This window comes from Bos mutus, chromosome 5 (genome assembly GCF_027580195.1).
Source record: "Bos mutus isolate GX-2022 chromosome 5, NWIPB_WYAK_1.1, whole genome shotgun sequence".
Taxonomy (NCBI): Eukaryota; Metazoa; Chordata; class Mammalia; order Artiodactyla; family Bovidae; genus Bos; species Bos mutus.
In genome coordinates this window covers 99,874,152-99,890,598 of record NC_091621.1, presented here as the reverse complement: position 1 = coordinate 99,890,598, position 16,447 = coordinate 99,874,152, and the positions used below count along the sequence as shown (strand labels likewise).

The window sequence follows — 16,447 nt, the reverse complement described above, 5'->3', positions numbered from 1 at the left end:
ATTGCTTTGTGATTGACTGGCAATGCCTGCCTTGCCATGGATGAACAGCAGCGTATGCTGATCTGGATTAGAAGAGCTCCCCAGGGATGGCCCTGAGTTTGATTCATCTTTTTATTCCCAGGGCCTAGGTGTTCCTGAAATGGAGCAAGCACTTAATAGATATTTGAGGGAAGGAGGGAAAGAGGTCAGAAAGGAGAGAGGAAGTAGGGAAGGAAATTTTATTTTCAGGGAGTCCAGGTCTAGGACCAACAGTTAAATTCCTGGCTAGAAAGCTTCTGATTTGCCGCCCCTGCTTCTCTTACCTCCTTGCTCTGATCACACCAATCCCTTCCTTTGGAGATCCACCTTCTCCTGTCTCATTTGGTTCTGGTGGGACACCAGAACAAGGTGCTGCCCGTTCTATCCTGGGGCAGGCCTGTGACTCACCCCGACTTTTGTTCTCAGAATCCAAACTTTGATGAGAGGGCACTCCGGGAGAGGGCCTGGAGAGGCGGTCCCCAAACTCAGCCATGGTGGAGTCCACTGGTGGGACTCCTGAGATGGATCTCAGACACTCCTAACCCCAAAAGTCATCTCATTCAGGACCAACAGCCAAAGGCACAGAAATCACCAGGAAAAGAAACATCTTGGGGAGGTCCATGGATCTGACCCTTCCTGAATCCCAGGAGCCTGAAATCTCCCTCAGCCTTGGCCATTTCATTCCCAAGAATGTCAACATGGGGACTTCCCTGGTGGTCCAGTGGCTAGGACTCCAGGCTCTCAATGCAGGACGCCTAGGTTTGATCCCTGGTCAGGGAACTAGATCCCACATACCACAACTAAGAGTTTGCATGCTGCAACTAAAGATCTTGCATGCTATAACTAAGACCCTGTGCAGCCAATAAATATATAAATATTAGAGAAAATAGAACCCATGGTGGCTCAGACAGTAAAGTCTGCCTGCAGTGCGGGAGAGCCGGATTCGATCCCTGGGTTGGGAATATCCCCTGTAGAAGGAAATGGCAACCCACTCCAGTATTCTTGCCTGGAGAATCCCATGGACAGAGGAGCCTGGCAGGCTACAGTCCACACGGTCACAAAGAGTCAGACATGACTGAACGACTTCACAGAAAAAGAAAAGTCCCAAATCTTACCCAGGATGTGCACTGCCTTCCCTGGGAAGAGGCCCCAATCCCTCCCTGCTGTAAGACCCTCTGATTGCAGACACTGGGTCTCAAACCCACAGAAGGGTCTCAAAGCCCTCAAGAAGCTGTGGGTCCCCTTGGAGACATGAAACCCACATGGCAAAGGTAGGTGAACTGAGAAGGCAAAGTCTGTGATGAGGGTCAAAGTTGCCAGGAAGACTCGGGGAGGGCCCCCGCCTGGATTTCAGACCATATCCAGTGTCTCCAGAAAGAAAGAACTAGAAGCCACTACCCTAATCCTGAGGCCTGGAGGGAAGCAGCAAGTTCCTAGGTAAAACAGGTTCCCAGAGGCTTTATCCTCCCTGGCCACTCCTCCAGGCTCAGGCTAGGGGTGGGGTGAGAGAGAAGGAAGAAGGGTCTCCTCTTATCTTTGGGTGGGGGAGGGCTCCCCCACCCCAATCCCCCACACACATAAGAGGAAAGGGCAGAGAACTCAGGCTCAGAGCCATGGGCTACCGGCTCACCTGGTCCCACCCATCTCGATCTGCAGCTCCCATAGGGCAGTGTCTCCAGCTGGAGTGTTCATTGGAAGAGGGTGGCCGAGTGCAGCCAGGACACGGGTCTCCCAGGTTGGGGTCTGGGCTAGCACACAACCCAGCTTCTTTCAGACTGGACATTTCTTGCAGCCCCTCCATCTTTCTGCAGACTCCCAAGATAAAACAAAGGAAAGAAGGGGGCACTGGATTAGGAGCCAGGGGCCTGAGTCTCCAGACTCACTATGAGACTAACCCCCATACAATCTCAGCCTCTCTGGGCCTCCATTTCCACATCCATCAAACCAGGGAGTTGGCCTCCATTGGCAAGGTCCCCTCTGGCTCCAGTGTTCTGAGAGCCAAGGGAGATGGGTTAGGGCCACCCCACTCTGGCTTTCTCCCATCTCTCTGGTGGCCTCAGAGATCCCACATGGAAGAGGAATTTTTTTTTAATTGAAGAATACTTGATGTGCAATATTATATGTCATAGGTATACAGTATAGTGATTCATAATTTTATAAAGTTATACTCCATATACATACAGTTATTACAAAATATTGGCTACATTCCGCTTGTTGTACAGTGTATCCTTGTAGCTTATTTTATACCTAATACCTTGAACAGTCACTGACTTAGATTCCATGTCTAACCCTTTGTTCACCAACAGGAGAAAGTGAGCTCTCATGAAAGGCCCTTCCCATCGGGCCCTAACATACCTGCCTCAGCTCCTGGCTCACTCAGGAGACCAGATGTTCCAGACACACCCCACTGGGGGCCACACCCCACTGGGACCACACCCCAGTGGCTGCATATGTTCACACCACTTTGCCTCCTTCAAATCCCCCTGTTTTCTCAGCCTGACACTCAGTCTTGCCTTCACCCAAGAAGGCCCTGTTCAATTGATACTCCACTGGGCAAGGTGAGCTTAATTGCTGGCAGCCCCATGATTTGTCACAGCACAGCACTCAGCCTCTGTAAATCCACTGGTCCATAAGGAGGCTGGGCGGGGCGGGGGGAGCTTAGCACACTCTGATTTACTAAACGAAAGAAATGGTTCCTTTAAACATAACTGAATAAATATTGACTTAAGGTTGAATTACTCTGGGACTGGGGGTCCTGGTGCGAAGGCTTGCTGCTTCAATAGTCATCCAACAATTTCAGTGCACCTACTAAGCACTGAGAGCACTAGGCCAACCAGAGTAAGGGATATCCTTGAGGAATTTATGGTCCAGTGTGAGAGACAGGCATGTGAATCACTACCTCGGTGTGATCAAAACCCTAATAAAGACATGCAAAGATACCCCACGGAGCTGATGACACTGTACCAGCATCTAAGAGGATGGCAAGAGCCACTGGGCAAAGGACAGAGCAGGTAAGAGTGGGGTGGCAGTCTTCTAGGCAAAGGGCAAAAACGCTCTTGCTACTTTGTAGGTCCTTTATAGCACATGACCCATTAAAATAATTTTCTTACACTTATGTATTTAACTCTCCCATTAGACAGAGGATGAGATGGTTGGATGGCATCATCGACTCAATGGATATGAGTCTGAACAAACTCCTGAAGATGGTAGAAAACAGGGAAGCCTGGTGTGATACAGTTTATGAGGTCGAAAAGAGTCAGACATGACTGAGCGGCTGAACAACAGCAAACAAATTAGACAGTAAACTCTAGGAGAGGGGGCACGGCCCGTGCCTTGCTGTGCTGCTCACCACTGCTGAACGCCATTTCTGGTGCTGCATCCTATCAAGTTAAATATTTCCTGAATGATCAAATGCTTCAGGCCTGAGAGTCAAGTGTAAAGAGAATGTGGTAGGAAAAAAGGACTGAGGAGTCTGTGAACCCCAGACCACTGGCAGGCTGCCCTGCTAAGTGAAAGTGAAAGTTGTTCAGTCATGTCCGACTCTGTGACACCAAGGACTGTAGCCCACTAGGCTCCTCTGTCCATGGAACTTTCCAGGCAAGAATACTGGAATGGGTTGCCATTCCCTTCTCCAAGGGATCTTCCTGACCCAGGGATTGAACCCTTGACTCCTACACTGCAGGCAGATTCTTTACCTGAGCCACCAGGGAAGTTGGGTCTTTTTTTGGCAGGCACTAGGGACCCATGGCGGAGAAGGCGATGGCACCTCACTCCAGTACTCTTGTCTGGAAAATCCCATGGACGGAGGAGCCTGGTAGGCTGCAGTCCATGGGAACGAGAAGAGTCGGACCCGACTGAACGACTTCACTTTCACTTTTCACTTTCATGCATTGGAGAAGGAAATGGCAACCCACTCCAGTGTTCTTGCCTGGAGAATCCCAGGGACAGGGGAGCCTGGTGGGCTGCCGTCTATGAGGTCGCACAGGGTCAGACACGACTGAAGTGACTTAGCAGTAGCAGCAGCAGGGACCCATGGAGGGGTTTATAAGGAAGACAGGTAGTAATATTTATGGTTTAGAAAATTCCTCTGGTCCCAGTGTGCAGGATGGACACCTGGGGCCCAGGTGGCCCCAGCCAACAGGTGGGCAGACAACAAAGCGATTGGAGAAGTAACCCAGGCAAGAAGACTTGAATCTAGAGGCAGCCGAGTGGGGTACTCTGGCATGGAGGAATTTACATGTGTCCTAGGCCAAGGCCAAGGCCAATCTGGGCTCTCAATGGGAGGCAGCAGCTCTCATCTCCCCTCCTCTCCTGGCAGGCGAGCAGGAGAGGGCCTCCTTCACTGGCTCGGCTCAGCGCATCCCCAGGAGGTCCGCGCCAAGCCTCAGACAGTTAGCAAGCTCAGTTTTGCCTCTGCACTCTTTATACTTTTGTCTTATTTTTCTCTTCTGAAAAGTCACCTCATGTTTTAACACGTGTGTATTTTTAAAGTGAACATTAGATTTATGTATGAAGGATCGTTGTACTATTATTCTCTATACTCTGGTACGTGTGAACATTTTCAAACTAAAAACACAAGTGCCGTAAATAGCAATTTTAAACCCTGGATGGAAACTCTTAAATTATTTCTATCTCGTGCGCGCACACACACACACACACACAGTCATGTGTTTGAATTTACCTAGTTTCTATCTCTTGCCCATGGGTTCCAGGCTGAGACCCAGTCTTTGCTTTGCTAAAAAGAGATTGCTAAGATGTCAGGGAAATCCGGCAAGACATTCTTCCTGTCGTTAACCAGGATTTACTGCAACGTGGAAAAGAAGTACAGTGTTGTTTTTAAAAATTGCACCCATGCCCCCTAACACTGGCAAACAAGTCCAAGGGCTAAGGCTGAACTCAGAATCACAGACAGCCGGGGTTCGGGTTACCGGCGACCTTTGGGGACGAGAAGCCAGTAAGCTACATTTGTACCCAGGTCGTGTGGTTCTAGAGTGCTGGCTCTTATAAGCCATACCACGCAAGCTGGAAGGGGCAATTGACTTTTTAAAAGTCGAGTTTGATGCCAGGCACTTAGCAGGCGCCGAGTGGGCTGGGCCGTCCTTGAAAGGAGGCTGATATTTCTCCCACCAGACTCCAAACTTTCGGGGGGTCCAGCACTACCCCCTTCGCCGGCTCAACCACTCCTGCTCGCTTGCTCCGCGGGTCTAAGGCTCCTATGAGCGGGATGGAGCCGAGGAAAGTGCTCGGACCCAGGACCGGGCCGGGCGTGGTCGGGGGGTCGTGCACGCCCCAACGGGAGCGGAAGCCCACGGGTCGCCTCCCCGGGAGGCAAGGCGAGGCGCGCGCTTCCCGGCAGGAAGGCATTGGGAGGCGCGGCCTTGGAATGTTGCCCCCGGCGGGCGGGCTGCATCAGGAAGCCGGCAGACCAACGCAGGTGACGACAGCCGTTCAGATGCAGCGCGCTGGCAGCGCTCACCTTATAAGGGCAGGCTCGGCGCGGGCAGGGCGGGGCCGGCGCAGGCGGGGCGGGCGTCCTACCCTGAGGCCCCGCCCCTAAGCCACACCGAACGTCTGCGGGCAAATTTTCTGCAAGGGCAGGCAGGCCTCTGCAGTGATGCCCCGCCAGGAGCCTAGAGTCTCTGTGGGGACACCCCCCCGCGTCCGTCTCCGGGCTGAGACCCGCTTCGGCAACGTCTTACCCGGGCTAAACTTGACCGACTCCCTTTGTGACTGTGGGCGGGCTTCCTCACGTCACCACGGTCGCAGGCCCTTACTAGGGTACATGGTGGGGGCCATGGGGGTACCTTTAGTGACCGCATCTTGGAGCACTCATTCACCTGGCCTTACAGTCAACTGGTGCACCTTGCTGTCCAGGACTGTACCAAGTAGTGCCTTTTCTAACTTAGGAAGTCTGTAACCTCAGCCCAGGGTCTGGCTAAACAGTAGCCATTGATCCGTCAGAAGTGTTTGGTTGACTGAGCACTTCTTGGTGGGAGGAGACTCCAAACCTGAGAGGAAGTGTCCTGCAGGAGTCAGTCTGCTGGTCACCTGGCTTCCTCTTTTCTCCCTCCAGGCTCTCCTCACAGTCCAGATCCTTTTTCTACCCTAATCTGTTGAATTGCGCCTCTGTGACCTCCACTCCTTACTGTCCTTCACAGCCGCCCAGGTGCCCACAGGCTGCCTTGAAGGGCAGCAAAATATACCACCCCAAAATACACCTCTTTGGTCTATTGATTATTTTAAGATGATTATTAAAAAAAAAAAAGAACAGCAGACATGAGAGAAGCTCTAAAAACTGAGTATAAGTTACCTTTTGGTAAGAAACAGTTACATTTATAAGGGAAATCTTTTTCTGTAAGGGTGTCTCCCTATTCGTACCAGGGACAGCCTGTGTTCAGTCTTTCAACTGTGTCCCACTCTTTGCCACTGCATGTGCTGAAGCCCACCAGGCTCCTCTGACCGTGAAATTTTCTAGGTAAGAATACTGGAGGAGGTTGCCATTTCCTACTCTAGAGGATCTTCCCAACCCAGGGATCAAACCTGCATCTCTTGCATTTCCTGCATTGGCAGGCGGATTCTTTACCACTGCGCAGCCAGGATGGCTGGCTCTAAATTTCTAGAAACACTTATCCAAGGAGAAGGTAAGGACTTAAATATGCATAACAGCCTCACCCACTTTTACTGTGCTTTTCCTGGTAAACTTTCATAAGTGACTCTCCAGTCCCAACATCCTTTTTATTTAATTTAATGAGTTTACACCAAAGAAATAGGTAGCTATTTTACATGTAAGGAATAAAAATCTGAAAAAATAAACAGTACAAAGGGTGAGAGCATTTTAACCAAGTTTACATTTCTTTTTGTTATGGTCTGTAACAATTCACCTCATCATATTGCAATATACAATCGCAGTTGCAGCACCCATTACCACCACAGAACTAAATTTAAGGAAGTTGTTGTTCAGTCACTCAGTCATGTCTGACCCTTTGAAATCCCATGAACTGAAGCACACCAGGCTTCCCTGTTCTTCACTATCTACCTGAGTTTGCTCAAGTTCTTGTCCTTTGGGTCAGTGATGCTATCTAATCATCTCACCCTTTGCTGCCCCCTTCTGCTTTTACCTTCAATCTTTGCCGGCATCAGAGTCTTTCGCAATGAGTCTGAGCTTCTGTCAGGTGGCCAAAGCACTGGAGCTTCAGCTTAAGCATCAGTCCTTCCAGTGAGTATCCAGGGTTGATTTCCTTTAGGATTGACCGGTTTGATCTCCTTGTAGTCCAAGGAACTCTCGAGAGTCTTCTCTAGCACCACAATTCAAAAGCATCAAGTCTTGGTGCTCAGCTTTCTCTATGATCCAACTCTCACATCCATACATGATTACTGGAAAAACCATAACTTAACTATAGGCACCTTTGTCAGCAAAGTGATATCTCTGTTTTTTTAATATGCTGTCTAGGTCTTTGTCATAGCTTTCCTTCCAAGGAGTAAGGATCCTTTCATTTCATGGTTGCAGTCACTGTCTGCAGTGATTTTGGAGCCCAAGAAAATAAAATCTGTCACTGCTTCCACTTTTTCCTCTTCTATTTGCCATGAAGTGATGGGACCGGATGCCATGATCTTAGGTTTTTGAATGTTGACTTTCAAACCAGCTTTTTAACTCTCCTCTTTCACCCTCATCAAGAAGCTTTTAGTTCCTCTTCACTTACTGCCATTAGACTGATATCATCTGCATATCTGAGGTTGTTCATATTTCTCCTGGCAATCTTGATTCTAGCTTGTGATTTATCCAGCTTGGCATTTCTCATGATGTACTCTGCATAAAAGTTAAATAAGCAGGGTGACAATATACAGCCTTGAGGTACTCTTTTCCCAATTTTGAACTAGTCCATTGTTCCATGTCCAACTCTAACTGTTGCTTCTTGACCCGTGAACATGTTTCTCAGGAGAAAGATAAGGTGGTTTGGTATTTCCATTTCTTTAAGAATTTTCCACAGTTTGTTGTGATCCACACAGTCAAAAGCTTTAGCATGGTCAATGAAACAAGAATAATTTTTTTTTTTCCCCTGGAATTTCCTTGCTTTTGCTATGATCCAAAGAATGTGGGCAATTTGATCTCTGGTTCCTCTGCCTTTTCTAAATCCAGCTTGTACATCTGGAAGTTCTTGGTTCACATACTCCTGAAGCCTAACTTGAAGAATTTTGAGCATAACTTTGCTAACATTCTTTGGCATTGCTTTTCTTTGGGATTGGAATGAAAACAGACCCTTTCCAGTCCCGTGGCCACTGCTGAGTTTTCCAATTTGCTGACATATTGAGTGCAGCACTTTCACAGCATCATATTTTAGGATTTGAAATAGCTCATCTGGAATTCCATCACCTCCACAAGTTTTGTTCATAGTAATGCTTCCTACGGCCCACTTGACTTCGCATTCCAGGATGTCTGGCTCTAGGTAAGTGATCACACCATTGTGATGATCTGTGTCATTAAGACCAGGTCATTTGTAGCACCCATTACAATCATGAATCTAAATTTAAGGAAGTACATTGTTACTAATGGCCCTGAGATGAAACTGATTTACCTTCTATTAAAAACTACAGTATATAAGCACTTTATAATAATGCTTCTTAACCGCCATTTGTTGTAAGAACCATCATCAAAGTTTTTTGGAAGTGAGTCCACACAGAATTAAATATTTAAAAGGTGAAATGTTCCTTATTTTAACTTTAGCAAGATCTTTCTTTTTCCATTGTTAAGAAACACTTTAATAGTTTTAAAGCAAATGGTGATACAAGTAGAGTGCAGATAGCTAAAATGTACTCCTGAGTTCAAACTTACAAAAAAATGTTTTGTAAATAGTTCTCAATTAAATATTCTCCCTCCTCAGCCCCCTACCCAAAATCTTGAATTTTTTCTTACAAAAATTTGGTCAAGAGTAGAAATATCTCCAGGCAGATGTATATGCCACATCATAGCAAGAATGATGAAGCCCAACTAATGACTTCGGTATTAGAAATAGAAGGTAATTAAAATGTAATCAAAGTTACATTAAGAAAAGCTTTCACTGAGTAATACTGAAACAGTCACAAAGGTTAAGAAAATACTGATATCAAAGTACAAATGACTACAATATTAAAATAGACAAAAGCTACAAGAGCTTGCTTTAAAAATAAAAGACACAATGCATAAGTAAGAATTGTTTTCTTGTTCTACTCATGAATTTTGGTCTTTATATTCATAGGATTAGCTACATCTAGTAGAGTTTCTTATGACATCTGATGAAGTCTCATTCCAACTTCAGATGGTGCCTCTTCCCTAAGGAACCTTTTGATTTCGGTTACATCCTGGTCACTGAACAGTTTTTAAGCAGTGCAGCATCGCTGTGATTTGCTGAGGCATGACTACATATCCTGTATGCAGTGCCATCCTCACAATGGGAACCAGCATGGAATTGAACACAGTCTGCTCCCAGGGCTCCAGCATGTAGAGAGCTGTGACCAGCAGCTACTGGTAGTAGAACCAGGACATTTGCTTCCAGGCCTGTGCCTCTGGCATTGCAGACAAATGTCAGTCTGTCCGGCCAGTCTCTCCCACAATATCTTCTTTTGCCTGAGCTGAAGATGATATTTAAGGTGATACTTTTTGGCTATTTCAGGGAGTTACTCAGTTTCGTGGGAATCTCCCATGTACACAGAAGATATATATTACTAAACGTTTGTTTGTTTTTCTCCTGTTAAGCTATCTTTTGTCAATATACTAGCCAAACAAACTAGGAAGAAAGAAATGAAAAATATTTCATCCCTACAGTGTCAACTCTCTCAAGCTTAGCACACAGGGCTGTTCCTTAGAAGCATCAACGATGTCCCACGGTTTCTTCCTAGGAAGTCTTTCCCTCGCACACATTCAGACATATGCTCATCCTGAAAAAAGTTACCTCTTAGTGTCCTTCCTGTGACTTCTCTGCTGATTACTTAATCTTTCTGAGCTGCAATTTCTTCATCTGCAAAATGCAGATAAAATAATGCCCACCTCACTATGTTATCATGTGTGAGTTAATGTCCGTACCACACTCAAGGCAGTGTGATGAACCAGGTTCACCTGACTGTGTTCTAAATATCCATACATGCACCCTGAGTTCCCTGAGGGCTGGGCTTTTCCTTCTCTGCCCATGGGTACCCTGTGCCTGGCACAGAGTAGCTGCTGATTTTTTGTACTTGGTGGTGAGTGAGTGAATTTCAGGTAGTGGAGAGAGGGGAGCAGGTGGTCCCTCACCAGAATGGCCACCACTCACAATGAGAAAATAGACTTCACTTATGCTGGGAGAGGGCTTCCCAGGTGGTGCTAGTGGTAAAGCCTGCAATGCGGGAGACATAAGAGATGCAGGTTCAATCCCTGGGTCAGGAAGATCCCCTGGAGGAGGGTATGCAACACACTCCAGTATTCTTGCCTGGAGAATCCCATGGACAGAGGAGCCTGACAGGCCAGAGTCGATAGGGTTGCAAAGAGTCGGACACATCTGAAGTGACTTTGCATGCATGTAGTTGCTGGGAGATAGTATATTCTAACTTTTCCTCCACAACCCCTACCCTAAGATTCAGGGCACCCCAGGAAGGGCATAGGATAGCTATTGATCCCATGGTCCAGGTGAACCTCTGAGGCATGCGGAAGTGAAATGACACAGTGAGTGGCAGCGTTAAGACTGCTCCCCTTTCAGCACTCAAAATCCTGTGTCCCAGGGACACCCTTAAGTCTCAGGCAAACTAGAATGGTTGGTCACCCCAGATCAAGTTCCAAACCCTAGTCTCTGAGGACCCCCACCACTGCCCTCCTCTGGGCCCATGTCATTGTTCCCAAGTTTTTTAGTGAGTTTCCTGAACAGGAGACAATGCCCTCCTGTCCAGAGGGTCTGGGCAGGTTAAAAAAAAAAAATCATTATCCCTCTTACTCTTCCTTTCTTTTAAATAATTTTATTTATTTTTGGCTGTGCTGGGTCTTCATTCCTGCACGGGCTTTTCTCCAGTTTTGAGAGGGGGCTACTCTCTAGTGTGTGGGCTTCTCATCACAGTGGTTTTTCTCGTTGTGGAGCATGGGCTGTAGGGACCACAGGCTTCAGCAGTTGCCGCTCTCAGGCTCTAAAGTGCAGTATCGATAGTTGTGGCGCACAGGCTTAGTTGCTCTGTGGCATGTGGGATCCATCTGGATCAGGGATCGAATCTGTGTCTCCTGTGTTGGCAGGTGGCATCTTTACCACTGAGCCACCTGGGTAGGCCTCTTACTCTTTCTTACCCCAAAATCAGACTCAGAACACAATGCTGGGGCATGTACAGACTTGTATGTGCCTTCAACTTACTTTGACAGACTCATGGCCACTCTGGGGACTGGAAAAGGCAGCCAGCCCCGCCCTCTGCGCTCTCAGGCTGCTGGGGGAGATGGACGCATGCACACGTGGCATCGGTCTGGTGGCTGGCCAGCTGGGAAAGGGTTTCTGAAGAGCCACCTCCTGACCTGGCCCCTCCCCAGCTGCCCTTCGGCTCCCACCCCGTCTTCCTCCCCTCCCCCCACCCTCCCCCTCACTCGGCCTGGTTTCCTCCATTAACCAGGGAGTGAGAGCTGGTCTCTCTGAGGGCCTTTCTGCCCCAACCAAGGTCAATGACTCAGGGCCAGTGAGGTTCTGGGAAATGCAGCCTCCAGAGAAGAGGCATCAGAGGCCAAGTCCTCCCGAACACAGTGAGGGCATGGCCCCGCCTCACGTGCAGACAGGCTCATCTTCCCAGGCCGCCCCAGCCCCTGCTGGCCTCATCCTCTGGGGCCACTGTCCTGGAGAGCTGTTCTCTGCTGGTTCCCCAGAGGCTCTGGGGCCAGCGCCAGGACAGGGAGGGCCTGGGCTGGCCCCACACAGCCTGTGTGCTTCCCCCTTGCTGAGGAGACACTCACTCTTGTGGGCCTGAGAGCTGCAGCCCTGACGTTGGCCTGGCTATGGCTGGGTGGTCAGAGCTAAGGGCTGAATGAACACCTACCCAGGTCCGCTAGGCAGCCAGTCCCTCACTTGCAGCCACCGTGAAGCCCCCCTCCTTCCCCCAGCCATGTAGTACTCAGCAATTCAAGCAAATGTGGGCATGGAAGGCAAAGCCTTTTGGAGGGGGAGATTGGACATGGAGAAGGCACCCCCCGGGGCACTAGTTCCTGCTCCCCTCCCCTCTTATAGAAATACTCTCTCCCCATCAACCTCCCTATCAACGTCAGTCAAGAGCAGCCTCAAAACAGGGAGTGTGGGTTGGTTGGGGGATTTCCCTGGTGGCGCAGTGGTTAAGACTCTGCACTTCCAATGCAGGGGCTTGGGTTGGATCCCTGCTCGGAGAACTAAGATCCCACATGCTGCAACTAAGAACCCAGCATAGTCAGATAAATAAATAAAACTTTTTTTGAAACACTGACAGTGAGAACCCAGAGCCAGCTCAGGACTCTCTTCTCTTGCTTGTTCACCCCAGGCAAGGCCCACACCCTCTCTGGTTTCTATCTCCCTCTCCTGGCCCAGCCTTGGTAGCTTCCTTCCTTTATTTCAGCATCACAGGTTTGATAGGGACAGAATGAAAGAACAAAGAGGGTGGTTAAATAGTTAATCCCACTAGAGAATTATAAATAGAAAAATATGACAGACCCCTGTAAGTTAATGATTACTCAAGAAAGCAGGTTTGCTTAACCACAAAATCAAGCAGGCTTGCTTAACAACAAAAGCATGCAACAGAAGCACAGGACATGCCCCAGAACAATAAAACTATGGTGACATGAGACCCACACCCTGCCCAGTGAGCTCAGGAAGTTAATGATTCCTAGGACATGCTCTCTACATGCATAAAAAACAACAATTTATGGATCTAGCTTGATCACACAGGGACCAAAAACTCCCCTGCTCAATCTGGAGGAGGAACTGATGATGGAAACATGATGTCTAGATTTTCTCCTCCGCCCCACTTTTTCTTTGATTATATAACTGTAGCCCACTAAGTTCTCTGGGTGTGGCATTTCTCACCTGCCCATTTGTAAATCTCACAAGCATCCTATTCTAATAACATCACTTCTTATTTACCACTTTTAAAGAACCTGCCTGCCAATGTGGGAGACATAAGAGACGTGGGTTTGATCCCTGAGTAGAGAAGATTCCCTGGAGGAGGAAATGGGAACCTACTCCAGTATTCTTGCCTAGAGAATTCCATGGACAGAGAAGCCTAGCGGGCTACAGTCCACAGGGATGCCGAGTCAGACACGACTGAAGTGACTTAGCATGCTTTTCTACCACTTTGTTCTCGCTGAATTCTCCTCCATGCTGACATAAAGGAGCTCTTTGTCCCCCTACCCCCAAAATGACACCAATAGGTTTTAGGTTCCCTGTGAGATGGAAATGATTAATGCAGGAAATAACATGAGAGTACTTAATACATCCATCTCAAAAGGGGGAGTACTCGAAAGGCCCAGGAACAGAGAGAGGTGCCCAAAATCATAGGGGAAGTGGCAGAGGTGTTGAGGTTCAGCCAAGCCCCCTATGTGAGGAGAGAGCATGCATGCATGCTAAGTCGCTTCAGTCATGTCTGACTCATGCAACCCTATGGACTATAGCCCACCAGGCTCTTCTGTCCATGGAATTCTCCAAGCAAGAATACTGGAATGGGTTGCCATGCCCTTCTCCAGGAGATTTTCCTGACCCAGGGATTGAACCGGCATATCTCATGTATCTTGCATTGGCAGGTGGGTTCTTTACCCCTGAAAGTGAAAGTTGCTCAGTCATGTCTGACTTTTTGCGACCCAATGGACTATACAGTCCATGGAATTCTCCAGGCCTGAATACTGGAGTGGGTAGCCTTTCCCTTCTCCAAGGGATCTTCCCAATCCAAGGATCGAACCCAGGCCTCCCTCATTACAGGCAGATTCTTTACCAGCTGAGCCATAAGGTGTAATGAGGTCTGGGAGGTGGGATAAGGATGAGGACAAGACCAGGCATGAGGTGAGGCGTGGAACAAACCCCTGGTAGGTTACATGCTCCAGTCATTCCTTTGCTCATTCATCTTGGCAGAGTCCTCGTCTGTTCTTGGCCCCATGGAAGTCAGTTCAGGAAGAGCTGAGCTAGGAGCAGCTAGGAGCCTAGCTAGGAGCTAGGAGTGGCTTAAAGAGGGCTTTGATCTTCAGAACTGTTTTCTCAAAGCCTAGACCAGGATCTTCTGCATCTGAATTACGAGAGCTTTAAAAACGCACATCCCAGGTCCCATCCCAGACCCATGACCATCAGCAGATCTTTATAAAAATGGTTAAAAATAAATAAATAAAAAATGGTTAAGACTCTGTGATCCCAAAGCAGGGGGCAAGTGTTCGATCCCTAAGATCTTATATGCAGCACAGCTCAGCCAAAAGAAAAGAACAAACAACTTTGTTACTTTGGACTTGGGAAGTGTCAGAAATGCCAGAATTTGGGGGGCCTGGAGCTTTCTAAGACAAAAGTGGCAGGGACTACATGGTGGCTGAGGTGGGGCAGGTCTGATGGCATTCCTGCATCTCAGTCTCCCCTCCCCCAAAGTAGGTGGGTGGTGCAGGTGCTTGGCTTCAGCTCAAGTTTCAGGCCCAGGAACACTTCTCTGAGGCGCTCAATCATCATAAAATACTCCCTTTGACCTGGGAGTCACACGTCTATAAAATCCTGAAGAAGAAATAAGCTCTGTGTCTGAACTTGTTCATTCCGGCCTTGTAATAATGGATAAAAAAAGTTAAGTAAAAAGTACCTAAATGTTGGACAGTGAGGGAAAAGTTAAGGGTATGATCCTAGCTGAGCCGACCCCCAGTCCAGGACATCCTGAAGGGTGGTCATGGGGATGCAGAGAGCCACTGCTGTGGGGTGGTGGGAAGACTAGAAGCAGGGAGACCGGGACCCTGGGGGGTCAGACTATCTGGTTCATATCCTGTCTCTGCTCCTTCCCAGCTGTGTGACTTGAGGCTTTCACTAAAGTGCTCTGAGCTTTGGTTTTCTCATCCATAAACTAGATGTCACAATAGGACCTACCTGCTAGGGTTATGTGTGTATTGAAGGAGTTAATACACAGAGTATCTAAACAAGCAGTGCCTGGAACCCCTGTGTTAGCCACTATTGTTACACTCCGTAACAGGCTGTTATGGCCTAATCTGTGTCTCCTCAAATTCATCTGTTGAAGCCCTAATCCCCCAGCACCCCAGAATGTGGTAAAAATGTAGCATAGAAAAAAAAAAGAATGTCACTGTATTTGGAGATGTGGCCTTTACAGAGGTTGTTGTTCATTTGCTCAGTTGTGTTTAATTCTTTGTGACTGCATGGTCTGCAGCACGCCAGGCTTCCCTGTTCATCACCAACTCCCGGAGCTTGCTCAAACTCATGTCCATCGAGTCAGTGATGCCATCCAACTGTCAGGCGAGTGTATGCTCCTCGGTTCTGTCTCATCACAACAAATATTTGGAGTGATGGACATTAAAGCCCTCAGCGCATCACAGCTCTCAGGTCTTGGACAGACCATGTTATAGCTCTCAGCTCTCGAACAGACGGTGTTATAGCTCTTAGACAAATCAGTGTTACAGCTCTGTGTTACAGCTCTATTTTATTTAGAAAATAGCAGGAAAATCCATCCTCGAGGCGTGAGGGCGTGCTGACCCAAAGACGTGAAGACAAGGGAGTGGGGGAGCGCCCCAGCACGCGGGTTTCAGGGCGAGGAGAGAGAAAGAGCTCATGCATGGGGGTGTGAGAGAGAGAGAGAGACCCCAGCCCTTTGGCTCCTCTTTTTATACGTCTTTTCCTTCCCCCGGGCCTGCCCTATGTAAATTGGGCTATCCAGGAGTGTTGTTTGTTCTACCTGAGGTCCTCACTCCGGTCCTCGGACCTATCTTTGTTCTATTTTCGGTGGCTTTTCCCTTCCTTATCTTTTAGCCACCATCATTCTGGACTCCTGTTTCCTATTTTAACTACCTAACACAACCATCTCATTCTCTGTCATCCCCTTCTCCTCCTGCCCTCAATCTTTCCTAGTATCAGGGTCTTTTCCAATGAGTCTGCTCTTCACTCCAGGTGGCCAAAAGGCAAAAAGAGATGCTGCTGCTGCTACGTCGCTTCAGTCGTGTCCAACTCTGCGACCCCGTAGACGGCAGCCCACCAGGCTGTGCCATCCCTGGGATTCTCCAGGCGAGAACACTGGAATGGGTTGCCATTTCCTTCTCCGATGTGTGAAACTGAAGTTGCTCAGTCGTGTCTGACTCTTTGCAACCCCATGGACTGCAGCCTACCAAGCTCCTCCATCCATGGGATTTTCCAGGCAAGAGTACTGGAGTGGGTTGCCATTGCCTTCTCCGAAAAAGAGATAACAGAGGTAATTAAGTTAAAATGAACTTTATTCGATCATTTTTGATGATCATTTAAATGTTCCAATTTAA

General features: G+C 48.2%; 1 pseudogene; it reads right to left on the bottom strand.

Moving 5' to 3' along the window:
* Nucleotides 1-9,358: 9,358 nt before the first annotated feature.
* On the bottom strand, nucleotides 9,359-9,568 carry LOC138987852 (serine palmitoyltransferase small subunit A pseudogene; annotated as a pseudogene).
* Nucleotides 9,569-16,447: the final 6,879 nt, after the last annotated feature.